The sequence below is a fragment of the Lepidochelys kempii genome, chromosome 11 (assembly GCF_965140285.1).
Source record: "Lepidochelys kempii isolate rLepKem1 chromosome 11, rLepKem1.hap1, whole genome shotgun sequence".
Lineage (NCBI taxonomy): Eukaryota > Metazoa > Chordata > Testudines > Cheloniidae > Lepidochelys > Lepidochelys kempii.
In genome coordinates, this window is record NC_136390.1 from 48,420,244 (window position 1) to 48,432,915 (window position 12,672).

Here is a 12,672-nt window from a genome sequence, read left to right on the forward strand (position 1 = left end):
AGACTATCCAGGACTCACATTCCTGTCATCCTTTGTCCTAAAGATACGTTCCAATAATATATCAAGAGTGCTTATCGTATAGAGTGCTGCCTGGTTTTCACAAACTTCTGTGAAAAGATTTTTCACTTCCAAGTTCGGAAAAGGGAACTACCAGAGATTTCTCCCCACCCCATACTCCCCCTTAACCTCTAGGTTAGAAAGATACTTTCCCTAATGATTTTTCATTATCTAGTGCAATTTTCCCCTTCATTTTACTTTTTGTTGCCTCTTGTTCTTCACAGTATTTCTTGACCCCCCATCCCCTCCCCCCGGCGCTCTAAGTTGAACTTTCCTTGCAAGTACTGATGTTAGTTAATGCAGTGGCTCAGATGTATGCAGAATAATACAGATGTTAAAAAGGTATTTTAGTGTCCCAAAAGTCTTGCTTCTGTCAGGCTTTTCCTCTCCACTTGTGTTTGAAGGCATCCTTATCTAAAACATCTTTATTTTACTTCCTTTTTCTGATGCAACTGGAGTGAAGAAGCAACATAGCAGTATGCAGCTTTTGAAGGGAGGAACATTCCTTGAAGTTCCTCCCCAGGTAGTACATAAACTATTAAAAACACATCTGTCTTAAAAACAGTCATAATAGAAGGACAGGTTTTCTCTGGAATGGAACCCCATTTGCTTATTTTGATATGATTCTAAAATATCTTGTAAGCATTTCCATCTCAGTGCAGAGCCTCATAATGGCTGAGCTCTTTTTGTGGGAAAGTTACTGGGACCTGCTGCCCGTGAGTATCAGTGGGCATCTTTTAATATCTGAGTGAGTAACCTGAACGAGCATTATATGCTTCATGACTTCCCAGAAGTCCTTTCTTCATTAAATAATATTGGTGCATCAGCCAGACAATGTGGTGTGAGCCCCATGGTGTTATGATGGTAGTGTACTATAAAAGGCTCAGTAGGAAGTTTAAACTTGTTACACATCCTGCAGGCTGCTTTGCAATGCCACACTTCCTGTTTACTCAAACACATTCTCTCACATACATGTAATGCCGACAGACCCCAGTTGTCGGCAGGTGGAATTGAACCTGGGACTTCTAGAGCTTAGTGCAGAAGCTAAAAGCCAACTGGCTCTTCTCTATGGCTGTAGAGCAGACTCATTAATCGCTAAGTGGTCTTGGTGCCACTAGAGGGGACAGAACACTACACTCAGGAGGTGAGTGGGTTACAGACAGATTAGGAGAATATGGAGTCCATATCATTAAGAATTGGCTCTAAAAACCAGTTGATGCAAGAGCAAATCCTTACTGAGCACTACTCAACACTACTGCAATGTTTAAAATGTCCAGCATAACTTACATAGGTGTAATCAGTTACCAAAGATGAGGCACAGCCAAAGTAGGACTGTGAAGGGGTGTAATAGGTCCAGAAGCCCCTTGCTGGAGGCCTTCTGGCCCTGCCTCACACTGCTGCAGAAAAGAGCAGAGGAGATATCCTCCAGGCAGCCTAGAGTGACTGCAGGGGAGCAGCCAATCAGGGGTCAGAAGGTCAATATAAAAGGAAGCAGTAGAGGCAGAGCAGTAAGTTGCTGCCTGGAACTTGAAGAGGGAGAACTGGCTGTCTGGAATAGCAGCAAGATAGTGGACAGGTCACTGCAGACAGGACTGAGCCCAGGGAAGGCTGCCAAAGGCCGGGTGCCTGGCTGGCTGGAAGAGTAGCAGGACTGTGGACAGGTCAATGCAAGCAGGCTGAGCCCAGGGGACTGAACCTAGACAGACTGGGTGAGGGTACTGCGATAGGCCCTGCTGGTCTGGTTGAAGACTAAGCCTAGGCAAGGGCTGCAGAAAGGACACTAACTAAAGGTACTGAAATGGGCCCCCCTTGGGCTGTTAAAGAAGGCAGTGCTTCTGGGGAGGAAGCCTTGGTGCTACAGCCCCACACCAAGGCCATAAGCAAGAACTAGAGACTGTATACACTAGAATGGGGGACAGTGTGTGTGACTCAGCCAGCAGGCTATCAACCAGGGGGTGCTCGTGAGAGGCGGGCACCACCACATTGTAAGAACTGAAAGAAAATGCAAATGCAAAAATAAACACTCTCTCTCGTAGAATTTGGCAACGAGATCACTGGCCAGTGAAGAAATGTCACCTGGTTCATAATCCTTCATCACAGAAAGTGGAATCTTAATCAGGTGCTAAAGGTTCTTGAAGATATGACAGAAAACTCTATCACTGGCTACTCATTTTCTCAGTGAAAACAGATACACTGGAAGAACAAAAACTCAAGTGATTGATAGAGATAGAAAAGAACTTTAAAGATATGGACCTGTCTAAAAATGTTTTGCTTTACAGTACATCTTGAGGACTCTTGTCCGGTGATATGGGGTTTTTGTTCTTATTTTTGTTTTGCTTTTTTGTATCTTTGACGCATGTCAAGGTATTGGAGCTAAGAAATTCAGTCTTCCTCTGTCACAATTTTATGACACTGCTGCCTGTCACATATTTGCTCACTGAGAAAGATGATGGCAGAGTTGGAAAGTCAGGTTATGTCTTCGCTGTAGTCACAAGGTGTGATTGCAGCTCACATAGACATCCCCAAGCTTTAATCTAACATCTCTGGTATGTGAGTTAGTGCAGCAGCAGCATCTCTGGTACGTGAGTGAGTGAGTGAAGCAGCAGCAGCAGCAAGGGCTTCAGGGTGGGCTGTACAAACCTGTCTAGAACCGTACGTAATTGTGCGGGCAGCTAGCTTGCCCTGAAGCCCATACTGCCCTGGCTTCGCTGCTCCAGTACCCAAGCTAGCTAGATTAAACCTAGCTCAGATATATGTACTCAAGCTGCAGTTACACCCCATGACTGCAGCATAGACATACCCTCAGAATAAAATCAGGCCAGATTATAGCAGCATCAGTACCATGTTCACTTTATATGTTTCTTGTTTAAGCACATATATTATAATAAAACACACATCGGACATCAGTGAAATACTATGGGCTCAACCCTTTTCCATCCATTCTGCCAAATGGACATCATACCAAAAGGACTGAAGGTAAAAAATCCATTACAATCTACATACCACACAGACTTTTTGAGAGTGCGTGGCACAATCTCTCAGCATAAACTGCGGAACTGCCTGATCAACATCCTATACAGCAAACAGGGAAAGATTAAGAATGAGCTCTCAAAACTGGATACTCGCATAAAAAACCAAACTTCCACACAAACTTCCTCGTGGTTGGACTTTACAAAAACTAGATAAGCCATTTACAACACATACTTTGCTTCTCTACAAAAGAAAAAGGACACTAAACTACTACATGCCACAACAGTGATTGCCTTAACTCCCCCAACAATATTGTTAATCTAATCCAGCGGTACTCTTCGCCCGGCAGAAAAGTCTGTCCTATCTCGGGGCCTCTCCTTCTGCCCCTCCACTCCCATGAACATGATACAGTTCTGCAGTGACCTGAATCCTACTTTCAATGCCTCCAACTCAAGGAATATTTCCAATACGCCTCCGAACAGCACACTAACCCACAGAAACCTGCCTACCAACACTCCAAAAAGGGATTCTGCATGGACCTCTCCTGAAGGTCGAAACAACAGGCTGACTTCTACATAGAGTGCTTCCACTGACGTGCATGGGCTGAAGATGCTGCTTTTTCACAATACTTGTCCCATAACCTCAGCCGTGCAGAGCATAACACCATCCACTGCCTCAGAAGCAACTCTGACATGATGATCAAAAAGGTTGACAAAGGAGGGGCTGTCGTCATCATGAATAGGTCGAAATATGAACAAGAGGCTTCTAGGCAGCTCTCTAACACCACATTCTACAGGCCATTACCCTCTGATCCCACTGAGGGTTACCAAAAGAAACTACACCATTTGCTCAAAAAATTCCTGAAAAAGCACAGGAACAAATCTGCACAGACACACCCGTGGAACCCGACCAGGGGTATTCTATCTGCTACCCAAGATCCATAAACCTGGAAATCCTGGATGCCCAATCATCTCAGGCATTGGCACCCTGACAGCAGAATTGTCTGGCTATGTAGACTCTCTCCTCAGGCCCTACCCTACCAGCACTGCTAGCTATCTTCGAGACACTACTGACCTCCTGAGGAAACTACAATCCATCAGTGATCTTCCAGAAAACACCATCCTGGCCACTATGGATGTAGAAACCCTCTACACCAACATTCCACACAAAGATGGACTACAGGCTGTTAGGAACAGTATCCTCAATGTCACAGCAAACCTGGTGGCTGAACTTTGACTTTGTCCTCACCCACAACTAATTTCACATTTCGGGACAATGAAACCTACAAGTCAGCAGCACTGCTATGGGTTACCTGCATGGCCCCACAGTATGCCAACATTTTTATGGTTGACTTAGAACAACGCTTCCTCAGCTCTTGTCCCCTAATGCCTCTACTCTATTTGTGCTACACTGATGACATCTTCATCATCTGGACCCATGGGAAAAAAAGCCCTTGAGGAATTCCTCCATGATTTCAACAATTTCCATCCCACCACCAACCTCAGCCTGGACCAGTCCACACAAGAGATCCACTTCCTGAACACTACAGTGCTAATAAGCGATGATCACATAAACACCACCCTATACCGGAAACCTGCTGACCGCTATACTTACCTACATGCCTCCAGCTTTCATCCAGACCACACCACATGATCCATTGTCTACAGCCAAGCTCTACAATACAAACACATTTGCTCCAACCCCTCAGACAGAGACAACCACCTACAAGACCTCTATAAAGCATTCTTACAACTACAATACGCACCTGCTGAAGTGAAGAAACAGACGCACAGAGCCAGAAGAGTACCCAGAAGTCACCTACCACAGGACAGGCCCAACAAAGAAAGTAACAGAATGCCACTAGCCATCAGCTTCAGCCCCCAACTAAAACCTCTCCAGCGCATCATCAAGGATCTACAACCTATTCTGAAGGATGATCCCTCACTCTCACAGATATTGGGAGACAGGCCAGTCCTCGCTAACAGACAGCTCCCCAACCTGAAGCAAAATCTCACCTGCAACCAACGAACAAAAACACTAACCGGGGAACCTATCCTTGCAACAAAGCCCGTTGCCAACTCTGTTCACATATCTATTCAAGGGACATCATCATAGGACCTAATCACATCAGCCACACCATCAGAGGCTCGTTCACCTGCACATCTACCAATGAGAGATGTCATGTGCCAGCAATGCCCGTCTGCCATGTACATTGGCCAAACCAGACAGTCTCTATGCAAAAGAATAAATGGACACAAATCAGACGTCAAGAATTATAACATTCAAAAACCAGTCGGAGAACACTTCAACCTCCCTGCTCACTCAGTTACAGACCTAAAAGTCCCACTCCTTCAACAAAAAAACTTCAAAAACAGACTCCAACGAGAAACTGCAGAACTGGAATTAATTTGCAAACTGGACACCATTAAATTAGGCTTGAATAAAGACTGGGAGTGGATGAGTCATTACACAAACTAAAAACTATTTCCCCATGCTAATTTTTCCCCTACTGTTACTCACACCTTGTCAGCTGTTTGAAATGGGCTGTCCTGATTATCACTACAAAAGGTTTTTTTTTTCTTCTCCTGCTGATAATAGCCTACCTTAATTGACGAGTCTTGTTAGAGTTGGTATGGCAACACCCTTTTTGTGTTTTGTTCTCTGTGTGTGTACATATGTACACACACAATCTTCCTACTGTATTTTCCACTGCATGCATCCGATGAAGTGGGCTTTAGTCTATGAAAGCTTATGCCCAAATAAAGTTGTTAGTCTCTGAGGTGCCACAAATACTTCTCGTTCTTTTTGCTGATACAGACTAATACAGCTACCACTCGGAAACCTTTTCCATCCATTATTTTATAAACCTGTGTTTACATTGTATGTGTATATATATCACAACTTCATTACACATCCAGTCAAATTAAATTTCAAGCTCAAGGTATATTATCTGTAGTTCCTGGGGTTCAAACTGACAATCGAGATGCTAATCTGCAGTTACTCAGGGCTAGATATAATTTCTTCATCTGTGTGTACCTTGCAATTTAAACCAGGTATACAATGCATTTTCCCCTTCCTCTGAAGTATTAGCCATATGCTCTTTCTTGAGGCAAAAGACTGGCTGGCTAGATCATTGTTCCCATCTATAATGACAGGTTTCAGAGTAACAGCTGTGTTAGTCTGTATTCGCAAAAAGAAAAAGAGTACTTGTGGCACCTTAGAGACTAACCAATTTATTTGAGCATAAGCTTTCGTGAGCTACAGCTCACTTCATCGCATGCATACTGTGGAAAGTGTAGAAGATCTTTTTATATACACACAAAGCATGAAAAAATACCTCCCCCCACCCCACTCTCCTGCTGGTAATAGCTTATCTAAAGTGATCACTCTCCTTACAATGTGTATGATAATCAAGTTGGGCCATTTCCAGCACAAATCCAGGTTTTCTCACTCTCCCCGCCCCTCCCCCCAAACCCACTCTCTTGCTGGTAATAGCTAACCTGGTGGCTGAACTTTGACTTTGTCCTTACCCATAACTATTTTACATTTGGGGACAATGTATACCTTCAGAATAGCGGCACTGCTATGGGTACCTGAAGGCCCCACAGTATGCCAACATTTTTATGGCTGACTTAGAACAACGCTTCCTCAGCTCTCGTCCCCTAATGCCCCTACTCTACTTGCGCTATATTGATGACATCTTCATCATCTGGACCCATGGAAAAAAAGCCCTTGAGGAATTCCACCATGATTTCAACAATTTCCATCCCACCATCAACCTCAGCCTGGTCCAGTCCATACAAGAGATCCACTTCCTGGGCACTACAGTGCTAATAAACCATGGTCATATAAACACCACCCTATACCGAAAACCTACTGACCGCTATTCCTACCTACATGCCTCCAGCTTTCCCCCTGACGACACCACACGATCCATCGTCTACAGCCAAGCTCTGCGATACAACCGCATTTGCTCCAACCCCTCAGACAGACACAAACACCTACAAGATCTCTATCAAGCATTCTTACAACTACAATACCCACCTGCGGAAGTGAAGAAACAGATTGATAGAGCCAGAAGAGTTCCCAGAAGTCACCTACTACAGGACAGGCCTAACAAAGAAAATAACAGAACGCCACTAGCCATCACCTTCAGCCCCCAACTAAAACCCCTCCAACGCATTATTAAGGATCTACAACCTATCCTGAAGGATGACCCAACACTCTCACAAATCTTGGGAGACAGGCCAGTCCTTGCCTACAGACACCCCCCCAACCTGAAGCAAATACTCACCAGCAACCACATACCACACAACAGACCCCCGCCCCAGACATTCTTGTTAAACCCTGGATTTGTGCTGGAAATGGCCCACCTTGATTATCATACACATTGTAAGGAGAGTGATCACTTTAGATAAGCTATTACCAGCAGGAGAGTGGGGTGGGAGGAAGTATTTTTTCATGCTTTGTGTGTATATAAAAAGATCTTCTACACTTTCCACAGTATACATCCAATACTGTGCATGCGAAGTGAGCTGTAGCTCACGAAAGCTTATACTCAAATAAATTGGTTAGTCTCTAAGGTGCCACAAGTACTCCTTTTTCTTTTTGTTCCCATCTAGTGTGGCAAACCTACTTTTTGTCTGTGTATACAAGACCCAATCCTGTGCTAATTTACACCCTATGTGAATTTAACTTTGACCCTGTATGTGTTACTGTATTATAATCCATACAATAGATAATGTATTTCAGTACATAGTCACCTATTACTTTTTCCTCAGGTCTTGCACCTCATTCAGTGCAAGATTGGAAGGTGAGCGCTGAATGTGGCAGCTGTTCAACATTTCTTATTAACATCACTGGTCTGGTGGATTGTTGTCTCATTCTTTACCCACCAGCCAACTAATGAGGCAGGGGTTTTTGAGAAAATATTAGTCTAACAAAAAAGCCTTTGGAAAATGCGTTTAAAAAAAAGCTATTAATATTTTGTCTTCTGGAATGTAACATTTCCCTCTGGTCCCAGCTATCCTACTGGATCATCAAAATTAAATAGTGCTTTGGAATTATTTATTGAGGGAACTTGATATAGTGCTTTTTTGTCTTTTTCTTTTTTTTTTTTTTTTTTTTTTAAGAATAACATTTTAGATTCTGAATGTCCTAGAAAATCAAGTAAAGATTTGTGTTCACAGATAATGCAGGAACATTTCGAAAAATGCCTAAATGTGTACTGACTGAGTTTCTTCTGAATTCTTCTATCAAGGCAAGGTTTGCATTGCCTCCTTATGTAATGGCTACACCTGCAGTAGGTGTCAAACTAGGAGGCAGGAGTTAAAAGGGATAAATCCAGCTTATTTAGGAACTTACCAGCCTCTCCAGATCACTGGCTCTCACTAAGTGAGAGAAGCCTGGCAGGACTCAGGGTGCTGAGTGGGACTGCTGGCAGAGACAGCCTCCCTGATGGAAGGTAGGCTTGCAATGGGGAGTGTAAGGCAGTTGGGAAGAAGAAGCAGAAATTGAGCCTGCCCAGGATTCTGCACGGGGATCAGGAAGACTCCCGCTGAGGCAGGGGATGGAGATAGCTGCAGCAGAACCACTTGGCTAGCAGAAAGGGTTGAGTCATGAGTGGCAGAAAGGGTTGCAATGAGGAAGAAGCTAAGAGAGCAGAGTTGATAAACTGAGCCCAGGCTGAGGCAAAGGCCTAAGACAGCAAGGTAGGAAGTGGCCAGGGCCTCAGAAAGAGATTATGCAGTCAGGCCCTGACTACATACTCAAGGGTCCTTGGTGCAGAACCCACTAGGAAGGGAGAGCCTGGGTTCCCCTACCACCCCACCCAGGAAAGTGGAGTGGGATCCCCTGACAAGGAGTCTTTAAAGACTACTGAAACGCCCTGAAGTCAGGGGCAAGGACTAGTGAGTCTGGACTCGGACTCAGGGTCCAACATGAAGCTTCATGGACTATTGGTGCGACCCGGCAGAGGGCTAAGTTGAAAGAAGAAGCAGACTGCTGCAGGGCTGGAATGGCTGTTGGCAGGGACACTAAACGAGGACAGCCTGCTACACTACATCTACCCACGAGGGGGGCACATCAAGCAGTGAATCGCATATTTACACAGCATGATTTCAGAGGAGCCCTGCTGCTTCTCTAGGCTTCCCCAACTGCTGCTGCCGCAGAACCTATACTGTATCCTGTACTCTATTCAGTCATTTTATTCTGCATATTGTACCTTCTGCAAAGTGATTTAGTACCTAATTTTTTTAAATACACTGTAAATATTAAGTAATCTCTATCAGTGTTCCAAGCCATATGTTCTGTGTAATAAGTATGAGTCTGTGGTTGATAACATTTGATATGTCATTCTGTCCTGCTACTACTGTTTGAATCAGTTCCAAATACCATACTATAAAGAAGAAGGCAGGTACACTTCTGTCTGTAGGATCAAATTTAGGGCCCTCCCACAACTCCAATCCACACATAGAAAGGCTGAGTCCAGTATGTGTCAAGTTCTTCTCAAAATAGTAGGCTGAGCACCCCAGCACCTGGTTGTACTCCATTTCCTCAGAGGAATAGCTAGTCAACCACTTGACCTACCTGCTCCGTAGCTGGCTGGATCATTTTTAACTAAAGGAATTTTTGTTGAAATAGGCTGTTTCATCAAAACCAAAATTTTGTGGAGGCATATTGGTTCCGACAGGGTGGTAGGTTTTTTTTTGTTTGTTTGTTTTTTGGTATTATTTTTGGGGGGAAAAGTGTGTGTGTCTGTGTGTGTGTGTAGGGGAGTTAAGCGCCTGTCCTGGTATGTGAAGACCAAGTTCATGTTCAGAGCCCTCCTTTGTCTGATGTAGAGCAGTTTTTCACCCCAAGATCTTTTTTTTTCCCAGGCAGAACAGGCACTTGAACCTGAGTTTCTCATTTTGACACCATTCCATATTTGCAACAATATTTGTGTGGTGTGAAATGAAATTTTGAAACCTTAAAAGTTGCCACAACAGAATAGTCATCTTCTGGTCAGCTCAACTTCTAAGTGTGCTCCCACAGTAAGGTCACAGAGACATGTTGCTTAAACACTCAGAGTACCACTCCTGGTACAGCATGTAAATTACTCCCAGCTATACCTCAAGGTTCGTACAGCCAGCCACCCTTGAATTACACTGCAGAGTGATACCAGCAAATTCCCAGTCCCAGACTTTCCCCAAGAAATATGCATCTTGTACTGCCCTGTACTTTCCTGGAAAATACAAACTGATATGAAGTCTATCATTTTATTAATAGAATATGATATGCACAAATCTTGTTCTCCCAAATGGAGCCTCCCAAACACTTCCATCCAAACATACTGGTCTAGATAAAACAAGTTTATTAAGTACAGAAAGACAGATTTTAAGTGATTACAAGTAATGGAGCATAAAATTCAGAATTGGTTACAAGACAATAAAAGTAAATCACAACTACTATGTAACTTAGCAAGCTAAGTGAATTCAAAGCAAAGGTCTCTCTCACCACATGTTTTAACAGTCTTACCGGCTGAATCTCTGTCAGGATCCCTCCCCAGTCCGAAGCCGTTTTCTTTGTTCTTCAGGTGTTGTGGCTGCTCTGGGTAGAGAGAAAGGAGGAGTAATTTGGGGGATCTCCTCTTTCCTTTTATAGTCCTTTCTCTTCTTTGAGAATCATCTCCAGTTGAGGCTCAGAAGACAAAGTCTGTGTGGATGGGGATCCCCAGCTGTTTCTTTGTCAGGGTGTAGATTTTTTGCCCACATCCTCTTTCCTGCCAAAGAATGGCCACTTAACCAAGTGATAGTCCATTTGATTTTATTGACACCTGGCTGAAGCATCTGCTAACCTTAGAATCCTATAACTTTACACACAGTGTTGCCTGACAAGGCATACTTGGTGTGTGAAATTTCATAGCCCTGTAAAAGGGGTGAACATACATGGGTACAGACCATCACAGTCTCCAGCCATGTAGACTCATCTGTGTAAAGTTACCTTACCCTTGTGAAGTTATCTTACCTTTTGTATGAACTGAAGGGATTTAGTTATGTTTTTTTTAACAAAGGAAAAGAAGAATAAGAAATGTACCTTGGGCACTTTAAGAAGCCTGCTGTCACACAGCCAAATCAATTTATATATAAAATGATTCTTGTTAAGTATCCTGATCTTTTCTGTCAACACAATAAATTCTGTTTTAATGCAAGATGAAAAGTAAATTACACTGGCCAAATACCTAAATCTTTATTCCCCTCACCCCCTTGCCTCATTTACACTACTCATTGTGGTGATCTAGGCTGGCTTAATAAAGGATTTGATTCCAATGAATATTGTGGTAGAATCATTCCTGTTGGAATGGAAGGACTTTACCTATCTAGCAACTTCTCAGAGATGGAAAGCTCTCAGGTACAATTATTTTCAAATCAGTCCTGAGCTCATGTGAAGGTTTGCCCTTGCCTGAGAAGACTTCTGTCCTCTCTCTCTCACACAGATGACTTCACTGGAAAGCATGAAATAAGCAGATCAAAAAATGACACAAACAACAGAAAAACATCTTTTACCCAAAGAGGATTACTGGGGTGGTGTTGAAGATACGCCAAGTATTAGAATACAAATGTTTGAGAGCATCTGCAGTGTGAAAGATGTATCTCACATCAGATATGTTTATCCTTGTTTGGGGCTTTCCAACCTTCTGTTCAGCTAATCTGGTGTAGTGCTATAGCTGTCATTTTGGAGAGTAAGATCTAGAGGCCATCTGTGATTCCCCAGTCCCCTCTTCTGTGGGTGGACATTTGCAATGGGTAGATCAGCAACCCAGAATTAACTATTTTTGTCTGTCTGTGTATTTCTGACTCTCTCATTCTCAGTGCCCTTACTCCCTCTCTCATTTCTGTCTTCCTTCTTCCTATTCCCTTTTTCTCTACAGTTCTATTTAACATAGGTATATAAAATGACTATACATAATATAGGTTTCAGAGTAACAACCGTGTTAGTCTGTATTCGCAAAAAGAAAAGGAGTATTTGTGGCACCTTAGAGACTAACCAATTTATTTGAGCATAAGCTTTTGTGAGCTACAGCTCACCGATGAAGTGAGCTGTAGCTCACGAAAGCTTATGCTCAAATAAATTGGTTAGTCTCTAAGGTGCCACAAGTACTCCTTTTCTTTATACATAATATAACTACAGATGTAATAGCTATTATAAAATTGGCCTAAATTTTCCCTGAAATGGTATGAAGCTAGCTATAATTTTAATATATTTAAGTTTCAAATTAAAATATAAAATAGTTTAAAATATTTTGGTATATATGAAGATAGGCCATTTTTTGTGTGGACAAATATAGTTTATTTGAAATCTATGTTTGTTAGACAGTAGTTTATAAGGTACTGCTACAAATACTACTGTTTAGTTTACTGAAGTGAGCTGTGTATGCACTAAAGATAATGGTCCTAATACAGATTTTTATTGAAGTTGCTTTTTTTTTCTTTTTCCATAAATGAGTTCCTGACTAACATTTCCCCCAAATTAAGATCTTTGTTTCAAAGCATAATCTGGTAAGATTCAAGGGGTTTTAAAACATATAATGTGGCACAAGAATGCATAGTAAAGATTAAAAAAAATACTATATTGCAAGTCCTGATCACTTTAATGCTCTGAATC